At 35.4% G+C, this 12,403-nt stretch overlaps 1 protein-coding gene across 10 annotated transcripts in view; it reads left to right on the top strand.

Annotated features, from left to right (window-relative positions):
* LOC132140709 (NACHT, LRR and PYD domains-containing protein 12-like) overlaps positions 1–12,403 on the top strand; it is a 538,723-nt gene that overhangs the window by 519,074 nt on the left and 7,246 nt on the right. The gene's annotated exons all lie outside the window — the stretch shown is intronic.

The following is a 12,403-nucleotide window of genomic DNA, read 5'->3' as shown; positions in this document are numbered from 1 at the left end:
AAACATGAACACATGTTATATTGCACACTGTAAACACAATCAAAGCTTCAAAAAAGCGCGAAAAATGGGACCTTTAATATAACATGGAGCAATATATCTGAATCTCCCCTAGGGGGACCCCTCTCGCGTTACTGTGCGTTCACACCGCCGCCGTTGAGAGCGTCGCTCTGGCCACCCTGCTAACAATGCTGCAGAAAGATTTGTGAGTGCTCTGACGTAGCTTGAATGCTTATCTTTTATTTAAAGTGGCCACAAAGCAAACAAGCTTGTTGATCATCTAATCACAATGTTGGTAACGTTATAAGTTAACCTCATTACATATTGTTGTAGATGAAGTATTAAGATCCTTTACCTAATAATGTATAAAGCCCTGTAAAAAATACTCTGATGCAAGTAAAAGCTGGTTGTTCCAGCTGGTCTCCCATCCTGACCAGCTTAGGAAGTGGTCAAAACCCCTCTTAATCCAGACTTCTGACCAGCTTTGATCCGCAAAGACTGGGCTGGATGACCAACTAAAATCATTCAACCAGGTAAGGCTGGTTTTAGCAGGTATTTTATTTATTTATTTGTTTTATTAATTTTTTTTAGCAGCATGGAAATGCAATAACATTTCATGTGTCCTATAACCAACCTACACTAACTATACACTAACTTCATTTAAACAACTATGATAATACAAAACTCGTGGTTTTAGTTATTGTTTTGTCATCTGTATTCACATTACATTTTCTAAGAGACAATTTGTTTCCAAATGGGAAAAAGCAGATTGCACAGTAAATTTGATCAAAGATCGTTAATACACACTTAAAACTATGATTGCCATGCCATTTTTAACATGAAAACTAGTAAAAACCCATTTATTAAAAGCGCATTTATTCCTCAAACACGATAGATCCATTATTGAAACTCAGTGAAAGTTTGATCATGGCACATTTGGTAACACAAACAGTACAAATGGCTTGTGAAAAAACACACATTGTCTATATGACACTTTCATGTAAGCAGAATATCACTGTGGAGAGATCGCTAAATCATATCATCATCAGTGCTTGTTCCGCCATCAGTGAGCTTGCGCAAAGGGTTGCCAGAATGCACAAATGTAAAAACACTGGGCAGAAATTGTATCCTTAAAGGAGAAAAGCTCTGTTTTGGGGCTTAAAGCTCTTCACATCTGGCAACCACAAGCATGAACGCAAGCGGAGACTTGTCAGCATTGCAAGATAACGCCAAATTAAAAACACGTTTCACGTTCCATCCAATATTGTGACGATTATTTTTAATTAATCGAGAAAGGTGGATATCGTTATCGAGATTAAAATACGATTAATCATGCAGCCCTAACTTAATGTAAGTATAATCAGGGAAATTATACTAAATACTATATTAAAATGGGGACACATCATAGATTATTGCAAACCCACCACCGCAACTCACTTCAACTCTCTTCGACGCTCTAAACAGCCAAGTCGCACAGCACCGCTGCTCGACGCCGGCTCACATTGAAAATGAATGACTTCCGGTCACTTTGACGCTCTCGACAGTGGCGGTGTGAAGGCACAGTTATGTTGGATGTGCTTGCTTTTTCCTCGTGATGCGTTCGCCACCGTTTTCAAACTGGCACAGCACCTACTCATGCATTTGCTAATTTAAACATTTAGAGGACTTATCCTTCTGGCAGCCAGAAGTGGAAAAAAAAAACAAGAAGAGATAGAAAAGCGGTAACATGCAAGCGAATTAAATTAAATGATGGAGATAAGATTAAATAAAGCATAACTATATGACAAACAAATGTTTTCCTTGTTAATTCCAGCATATTTTCATTTAATTATTTGCAAGATGAATTACTGGTAATAGTCCAATTACCAATAGAGTTACTGGGAAACAGGTTAGCTTATGAATACTTATAACTCTTAACACTGTCTACCTTTATTGTATCTGTTACTGCCACTTATTTGTATATAATGCTCTGTCCATGTCTTTTCTGCCTATGGGCACTGAAGTTACTCAAAAATCTCAGTGCTCTACACGTACGTCTATGTCTTTTATGTCTTATTGTCACTGTATGTCTAAGCCTCGTCACAAGCATTTCAATGCCCAGTTTTCCCCAGTGTTAACTATGCAAATGACAAATAAATGCCACTTGACTTGACTTTCCCAAGGCAGACAAACTTAGAGTGGTTACAATCATTCGGGTTTAAAATCGCACTCAAATTGATTTGAATTCGATGCAGTATTTACACTGAAGCTCACAGCAAGCTGCTATGGTAAGGGGCATGACATTTTCCGACCAGGCCCCAAGTGCTGTCAATCACAGCACACACTGGCCGAGGTAACCAATCATAGCACACACTGGCACAGTGAAAGAAATTAAAGAACTTAAAACTTTAATTCAGAAGGATGCATTAAAAAAATCAAAAGTGTCATTAAAGAAATGTAAAATATTACAAAAGATTATATTTCAGATAAATGCTGTTCTCTTTAACTCTCTACTCATCAAAGCATCCTCAATACAATCTGTACACAACTGTTGTCAACATTGGTTTATGTCTCCACCAACTGGTTCCTGAAATTGACTTTAAAGCTGTTATGGACAAATGAGTTGACTTCTGATAATCTCCTGGACATGCCTTTGTTAAACTTATGAATTATTATAAAGACTATATACTGTTTGCCCAGTTATCTTACACTATTTGAATACCTAATCTCATTGATCTATATCATTACAGCATGATAGCATTATTTCATCCTTTTGCTACCGTTAAGTAATAAAAAGGTCCTTAAAAAGGTCCATTTGAAGTTACTTACTGCTCCTTTATCACTGCTTTCTGAGACATTATGAAATAATTATTCCTGTGCCACTGCTGAATCTGAATACCATTCAGTTAGTCTGAAAGCCATCTGAAGATTTTCTACTGTTTTTGAGAAATTTCAGTGTATTTGATGATTTTACAGATCTTCAGGTGCCTTATATGTAGTCCCCTCGTATATTTAGTTGCCCTTTTGGGTCTGTTGCCTTGTCACCCTCTAAATCCAGTATTACTTGGAGTGAGCCACTTAAATGAAGAATTGCAGCTTATCTCTTTTTGCTGTGCAACATTGGACTAATTATTCTTTATCAACACAAAAGCCTGTTCTTTTAAGTAAGCCTGTTTTAATAAATAGTTTATAGTTATGCATATTATGATCAAATAGATTGAGTATTTTGTATATTGTAAATTGTATATTGCGAGACTAACTCCCACCCCCACCAAAAATAGTATTATGGTGGGGACCCCCCATAAGACTTGATTCAATCTGAGCACTTCCCGAAACTAAATCAAGACCTTGTAAAAGAGCATAATATGGCCCTTTAAATCTGACAGACACAACAACGGTTTACAATCATTGAACAGACCGAAGATATTTTTTTTTCCCCTGCGGTAGTTACTGCATCATCAGAAAGAAGCAGAGAAGCAGAATACAGGTCGAACTACCTTCTTAATGTTCTCATTCTCAAAAAAAAAAAAAAAAAAAATATATATATATATATATATATATATATATATATATATATATACATGAAAAACAACCAGCGAAGCCTTGAAACGCCAGAATGATTCTTATAATTTTATTAGCCTACATTGTGTAAATGGTGATTGATGGATAGTGTATTTCTGGTATCAAGGTCGCACTGTTGTGGCTCATTGTTTGTCTCTTTGTGAGAGCTTTAAAAGCAAGTCAGTGTAACAACATACATAAAGAATTTTAGTGCGCATGTGCATTTACAGTGCGCTCTTCTTTCTCTGCATGATTCAGTCTATATAAATACATTCAGAATGATCACAAATTCAAGACATGGGGGCAGGTAATGTATATATTTATACCACTTCATATAGTTAATCAATTACACATGAAGATTCAAAATTTTTCTCCAAAAATTACAATGATTTATAAAAGAAATTTGTTGTGGTTTTGTTTTTTACAACAGTTCAATAAACTAGAAGTTTATTTATCGACCCATATTGCCTGTTTTTGCTCTAATTTCGACAACCGAAATACAACCCGAATTCCGGAAAAGTTGGGACGTTTTTTAAATTTTAATAAAATGAAAACTAAAGGAATTTCAAATCACATGAGCCAATATTTTATTCACAATAGAACATAGATAACGTAGAAAATGTTTAAACTGAGAAATTTTACACTTTTATCCACTTAATTAGCTCATTTAAAATTTAATGCCTGCTACAGGTCTCAAAAAAGTTGGCACGGGGGCAACAAATGGCTAAAAAAGCAAGCAGTTTTGAAAAGATTCAGCTGGGAGAACATCTAGTGATTAATTAAGTTAATTGATATCAGGTCTGTAACATGATTAGCTATAAAAGCTTTGTCTTAGAGAAGCAGAGTCTCTCAGAAGTAAAGATGGGCAAAGGCTCTCCAATCTGTGAAAGACTGCGTAAAAAAATTGTGGAAAACTTTAAAAACAATGTTCCTCAACGTCAAATTGCAAAGGCTTTGCAAATCTCATCATCTACAGTGCATAACATCATCAAAAGATTCAGAGAAACTGGAGAAATCTCTGTGCGTAAGGGACAAGGCCGGAGACCTTTATTGGATGCCCGTGGTCTTCAGGCTCTCAGACGACACTGCTTCACTCATCGGCATGATTGTGTCAATGACATTACTAAATGGGCCCAGGAATACTTTCAGAAACCACTGTCGGTAAACACAATCCGCCGTGCCATCAGCAGATGCCAACTAAAGCTCTATCATGCAAAAAGGAAGCCATATGTGAACATGGTCCAGAAGCGCCGTCGTGTCCTGTGGGCCAAGGCTCATTTAAAATGGACTATTTCAAAGTGGAATAGTGTTTTATGGTCAGACGAGTCCAAATTTGACATTCTTGTTGGAAATCACGGATGCCGTGTCCTCCGGGCTAAAGAGGAGGGAGACCTTCCAGCATGTTATCAGCGTTCAGTTCAAAAGCCAGCATCTCTGATGGTATGGGGGTGCATAAGTGCATACGGTATGGGCAGCTTGCATGTTTTGGAAGGCTCTGTGAATGCTGATAGGTATATAAAGGTTTTAGAGCAACATATGCTTCCCTCCAAACAACGTCTATTTCAGGGAAGGCCTTGTTTATTTCAGCAGGACAATGCAAAACCACATACTGCAGCTATAACAACAGCATGGCTTCATCGTAGAAGAGTCCGGGTGCTAACCTGGCCTGCCTGCAGTCCAGATCTTTCACCTATAGAGAACATTTGGCGCATCATTAAACGAGAAATACGTCAAAGACGACCAGGAACTCTTCAGCAGCTGGAAATCTATATAAGGCAAGAATGGGACCAAATTCCAACAGCAAAACTCCAGCAACTCATAGCCTCAATGCCCAGACGTCTTCAAACTGTTTTGGAAAGAAAAGGAGATGCTACACCATGGTAAACATGCCCCGTCCCAACTATTTTGAGACTTGTAGCAGAAATCAAAATTGAAATGAGCTCATTTTGTGCATAAAATTTTAAACTTTCTCAGTTTAAACATTTGCTATGTTATCTATGTTCTATTGTGAATAAAATATTGGCTCATGTGATTTGAAAGTCTTTTAGTTTTCATTTTATTAAAATTTAAAAAACGTCCCAACTTTTCCGGAATTCGGGTTGTAATTCCAAACAAAAATGGAGATCAGTGGCCACAGGGCTGTTTTGCGTCTCTGAGCAACATAAATGTGTTTCGTTCCTGAATGAATCAACTATTTAAATGATTCAGTTCAATTGCAATGACTGACTTTACTACTGGTGGTTTTAATTTCACATTTAAAGTACCTTTTTATCATTCAAATAATTTCAAATATCAGTATTCAACGTTTTATGTTTAAAATATCAAAACATTATTTATGCATGTGTAAAAATAGGCTTTGGTAAAGGTAAATAAAAAGATTTGAGTATGTAAAAGCTGACAGAACACTATGAAAATAAATTTCTTAAGAATAAATTGTTACTTTAAATATGAAGATTGTACTATATATTCAATATTGTATTGTACCATATTGCATCTTCTCCCATGATTTATATATTTTTTTTAAAGAATAAGCACTTTGTTTAAAAAAAAAATTATGTTCTACTATAATAATATTATGTGTGTTTTAACTACTTTTTGTATGTTGGGTGTGTATGTAGATATATGCTGGTTCCAAAATGTCGTTTTAAAGCTGGTAATGGACGCCATTTCACCGTCTTACCTTCATCACGGGTGAATGAAGGTCGTTCTGTAGACGTTGGACTAACGTTGAATTAGGTGTTGATTTTGTGACGGTTGTTTCACCGTCAAACCTTTCAACATGAGTAAATGCACAACTGTACATTCAATTAGAGCCTAGTTTGCATTTAGATCAACACTGTACATTATAAAGGTTAAAAATCAAATGACTGGCAGCAATGGCTTTTCAATCAATTTCAATAAACTACCACATACTCAAAAAAAAGTTTTATTTGTGTTTGTATTGTTAAAAACCTGTAGAAGAACAATCCAAATACAATATTTTAAGGTTTTTGTAAAATATGCATATTTAGCACTGCACCTGCAAGAGAAACCCTTGTACTTTTATGAATGAAACCAGCTGATCTTTTATTTTGGTGGAAAACTACAAGTTTCTGTAAAAAAAAAAAAAAAGAAATAAAAAACATGTTTTAGTAAAGTGTCTCATTACAAGAGATCTGTACATTTGTGCAGTGAAAACGTGTTGAACAGTTTGAGAAGGGAACCTTCAACCAGGACCGATGTAAGAGGAGGGAAGATTAGGGTTCAAAGGACGCAGCGTTAGAGGGTCCTTGGAGGGAGGGGGGGGGGCTGGGTCTAATGGGACTGTGTCTTTCTTTACTGTGGGGAACACAGAATGTGATTTCTACTGAAGGGGACTCTAAACTGTTAGAACCAAAAATTAATCCTCATAAAATATCAACTTTGATATTGTGAAATATTTTTAACTGAATGCAATCACACAATATTTTCCCTTTACAGTTCAGTAACAGTGAGGTTGGAAACAAAGTGCACAACAGTATTCATTAAACACTTATTTAATGTATTCAGATAAAAGTTTATAATATTAAGAAATTATTCACAAGCAATGTTTGTCAGAGCCCCCAGTTACACTGTTTTAATCAGAACACTAGATATACAGTGTATCTAGTAAAACAAGTAAAATCTAATTAAGTAAACTAAGATCAAAACCTACCACAAAAGGTCAGTGAATCTCCAGCAGAAGTGAAGATGAACAATTTCTTACCAATGTTTCAAGAATAAGCTGGATAACTTGATGACTCTACAAGGGGAAAGAAGAAAGGGTTTACTGAAAAGTTCTTGAAAAACAGGATTTCATTTAATACATTTTCTTTAAACCAGTGGTTTCAAACTTTTTATACCAAATACCACTTCAGAAAATATTCAGCTCTCTAAGTACCACCATAATGACCAACATTTGATTTCAGTATTGTAGTAACATTAGGCCTAACTATTCAGCTACAGCTCTACAGTTAAAAAATGAGGCAGTTTTATTCCTAATAAGAATATTTATTGTAGTAAGCCACTTTACCATGGTAAATACACCATTTGAACATTAACACTGCACTGTGCTTACATACAGGTAAATGAAAGTTAAAGTTTACATTAAAATGTGTTATAACAAAAGTTACATAACTGTAGTGTGTAGTGTTTTGAGTGTGACCATGCCAGCAAACTTTAATTTTTCCAAGAAATTATATTTATTTTATTTTTATTTTCATGTTTCACCATACATGACATTATTAATAACCTTATAGGACTATATGGAACCTGTGTATTGTTGTTTTAAAACAATGTATTGCGTTTTATGTTGTGTGATGTCACTTCCTTTAATTGAATTGCCCAATCGCGTCCTGCTCTCGTCAGAAGAACAGCTTTGGATTTGAGTGAGACAGGTAACGTTACAATGCAAATGTGCTCCGTGACATGGAGTTAAAATTGTGGTTGATATCAGTGGATGACCTGTTTTGATGCTGGATTGAGTCAAATAGTGTTTGTTTGGTGTTATTTTTCAGTAGATTGTGAGTTTTGTGTTAATGATCTGTTAAAAGAGTTGGTTCGAGTTACCGCCCGCGCCATTTTTAATGGCGGGATTTTTCTGCTAACTTTGGTTCTTAAATAAAATTAAAAAGGGATTATGTTCTTAAAACATCATGCAGTTAAACTTGTTTTTGTGTCGAGAGACGAAGTCCGCTACAAGTGTAACGTTACATACAGACATTAACACTTGACCGGGAGCAGTGGTTTTAGTGAAGGGGCAAGTGAAAGAGAATTAAACTTGCCCGACCAGACAAGTAACCCGATTAAAATTTTAATAACAAACAATAACTAGGGCAGCACCGAAACTTTGAAGAGAATGATTCTTTCATTGTAAACTTCCAGTGTAAACGGTGACTAATAACAGATAATGTATTGTCGGTTTGGGTGCTTGAGCACCTGCCTCTTTGCCCCTTGGTGCCCAAAGTGCCCTTTTGTCAAAGCAAATTTTCCTCAAATTTTTTGTAATAACATGCCCTTTTGTGAATGCCTGCCCATGCCCAATCTAAATATTAGTAAAATTTATTAATAATAATTTAGCAGTAAATAAAATGACCCACATGATGACCTTTCACCTTACGACGACGACCTCCTCCGAGCGGGACGATTCCTCTCAAGCTGCACACATTATTTTTTAATAGCTAGAGGATAAGAGGATATTATTAATGCTGCTGGTAAGTGGCGTTTCATTCTCAGCGAAGTGATTTTGATGTTTATTTACTTGTGCGATGTGATGTGAGAACAATTGCAGTGTGTAGTCTGTAGTGTAGAGTAACGATAGCGTGCTGTTTGAGGGAGAAAAGTTTCACAGGCATCGAGGAGTATGGTCTTTTTTATGTTATTTGACTAAACTAGTATTATATTACAGTATTTATTTATTTTTTAAAACATAGAGTGCCTTAAAAATAATTACCACAACACTGGTAAGGTTTATTCAGATTTTCTCATTCTCTGAATTATCATTATAAAAATAAAAACAATTAATAAATGAATTCAAATATAATTACAATATATATATATATATATTGACATCTGACACCTGACATCAAAGTGCAGTGTGAAGGAGATGGATGAATAACACTTGTAGCCTGTCATTTGTTTACATTGCAAAGGTGTTAAATTTTAGACAACTAAAATTGCAACAGTAATAATAATATTAATCACTATATTCCAGTGTATCAGTTGTTAAATGTTTTGTATCAATATTTAAGGTGGACTTATTGATTAGGTGCAAGAGTAGACAGTAGTGATGGTTAAAATAATAGATTAATGCTGAAATAGTAAATTATGCCTTGTTTCTAAATGGACAGAGAGTTGAAAGTAATAGAGCTGGGGCCCGTTTCACTAAGGAGGTTCAACCAACTCTGAGTTTAAACTTGAACTCTGAGTTGACTTACCCTGAGATGGGAAACTCTGAGTTTTTCGGTTACCGAACAGCTGAAATGAGTTGGTTTAATCAACTCTTAATTGACTGACTCTGAGTTAAGCGCGTGCACCGCTACTATAAAAAAAAAAGTCAGTGTCAATGGAGCGCCGATATTACGATTCACCATGGCAACAGCTCCCGCCAAAAATCCATCTGCATACTTCAGACTCAACACAAATGTAATTCTTCTCAGTGTTATAATATCACAGGTGAAAACCGGCAGGACATTAGATTAATGAACTAATAGCTTATCATTTTATGGTATCTCATGGGCAAAAAATATATATAAAATAATAATATTAATAATAATATTATAAGTGTATTTTTCTTATTTTACAAATGATCTGCCAATAGAGTAAGAAAAATACGGCAGTGTCTATTTACACTAAGTGGAATTAACATACTTTCTTAGCGATAGATCCTATTTACAGTAGGCTAAGTGCAAGTAGCTCTAGCTGCTATTTACAGAAAAATGTACAGTGAAAATCGTGATATATTCTATTAACCATGTAAAAGTAGCAGTTCTTTGCAACAGGCTAAGTGTAAATAATAATTAGATGCTAGTTATACTTTATACTGGCAGATACATTTGCACCTCAGTATTGTGATACATTAACAGGATGCAATAATAACATTGTAAATGATTATATTAATTACAATTATAAGTAATTGTATCATTATTAAAAACTCGTTAGGCACTTTACTTCCACTTTTAGAACATTTTGTTCATTTTTATTGAAAATAAATTCTAATGTGACATGTGATGGGAAAAGTGAGAAGAACGAGCTCGGCAAAAGCCGGAGTCTCTGGTGTAACCCAATCAATAGCGTTACAAGCTAGTTTCCGTGCAAAAAACATTACTGCCTAGTGCCTACACCACTGAAGCCATTATTCACATGTGTCATATTTAACCTTATGTGTCGATGGAGGGCGGAGCTACAGTAGATTTGCACTTAGTAATAGACACTCAGAATAAGGTTTACCTTTTGCATTAAGATTATTTTTATTACCACACTGGCATATAATTTTGCTAAAGTAAAATGCACTTAAATCAATCTTTATTTGATAATTTGTTTTAATATTTGTACTTGGGCAAAAACAAACAAAAAAAAAACACTTAGTAAGAAGAGCATTTTTCCAGTGTGCATGATGAAGTGTTTAAAAAGGGGGAGGAGACCGAAATAAACTCTGGGTTTATCGAAGAAAACCTGCTCCCAACCAGGTTAGGTTCATAGTGTAAGTTACCATGGTAACTGACTCTGAGTGTAAGTTACCTCTCTTTCAGAAACGGGCTTGACTTACCCTGCTTTCTCAGGTTTGACAAAACCCCCCATTCTGAAACAGAAAACCTAGAGTTTCCCTCATTTCAGGGTAAACATACTCAGAGTTTTCACTTAACCTCCTTTGTGAAACGGGCCCCAGACGAGGAGATGGAGACAGAGGAAGAAAAAGAGGGAAATGTAGAGGCACAAGTGACAGAAAGGGAGCAGGGAACAGCAAGCCAGGAGACAGAGGCTGGGTGAGAAAGAGGAAAATGTAGAGGCACAAGTGTTTTCTATAGTTTTTACTATAATAGCTGTTCTTAATTATTCTGTAGAAACAGAAAAGAAAAAGCCATCAGGTTGGGACAACTTAAGACATTTCAGTTTCTGATCCCAGAGCTATTATTAGGTGGAAAGAAAATATTTTTTTAACTTTTAAACTTAAAATTGTCTTTTCTATTTTTTCTTTTTCAAAACTGCATCAGGAATGCATCACAATATATTGCTGTATTGATATTTTGAACAGTGCCATTTAAAGCCTTGTTCCATGTGCCTCTTTTATACTTTGAGCACCTGCCCCTCCAAAGGTCTCTGCACGGCCCTGCTACAGTATAATATAGAGAGCTTTGGTGTAACTAAGTGGATATTTCATTACTGCAATATTGATTTCTCGCTAGAAAAGAAATGGAAAGTGGAGAACGTTGATCAGAAACATACATTTACACACAAACTGACCACCGACCGCAACTTTCAGACGCCATCTTTATCTTTTTCCCTAACTCTCACAGAAAGTAACGCACAGGATTGTGGGATAACAAAGGCAGTGAAGGATACCTCTATGCTGCCTTCAAAAACCGGCCAGATGAAGGCATCTCAGGAGACAGGAAGTGAAGCTAACATTGAATTCAGACGTGCCTTGATGCATCAGGACCTTATAATGCGTCCTCCGAAGGCAGCATTGTTCAGTTTTCGGATGCAGCCAATGTATTGATTAAAAGTAATAATTCAACGTAAATGGAGACGTACATTTAATCAGTTTAGGGAAATACTGTCCTTCATAAAGTTAAAAAGTGTAACAGCAATCAATTTAAGGCAAATATAAAAATATGCTCATTAAAGTAATACTTGATAAAGCACTGATGAGACCCCCCCACACACACACACACACACACACTTTATTACTCTATTTAATGTCAAGCCCTGACTTAAATGTGAGAAGAAAAAAAAATCCTTATTCAACAATTAAATTAAAATGTATTTACATTAACTTATATTTAATTTGGTGATTCCTCTGCGTAACCACTAGAGGGAGTCTGAGAACCACTGCTTTAAACAATCGAATTTTTTTTTAATTTTTAAATTCATTTCATTAATTCATTTATATTGTACCGACATTTCCAATTATATATTTCAGAAAACACGAACAGAGTATGTTATCTTTTATAAGAATAAAAAAACAAATATAACAGACCTAATGCAGGGGATTCATATCAGGAAAATATGAAAACATCTTTAAAACACATAACTTACCATCAACACAACATCAGTTGAGCATCAAACTTCAGCTTCTGTGATAAAACAATACAAAAACACACACACATTTTATCTTCTGCAGGTTAACTTGCATGTCATTTACACATCT

Source organism: Carassius carassius, chromosome 1, assembly GCF_963082965.1.
Source record: "Carassius carassius chromosome 1, fCarCar2.1, whole genome shotgun sequence".
NCBI classification, from domain to species: Eukaryota; Metazoa; Chordata; class Actinopteri; order Cypriniformes; family Cyprinidae; genus Carassius; species Carassius carassius.
This window is presented reverse-complemented; position numbering and strand designations above follow the sequence as displayed.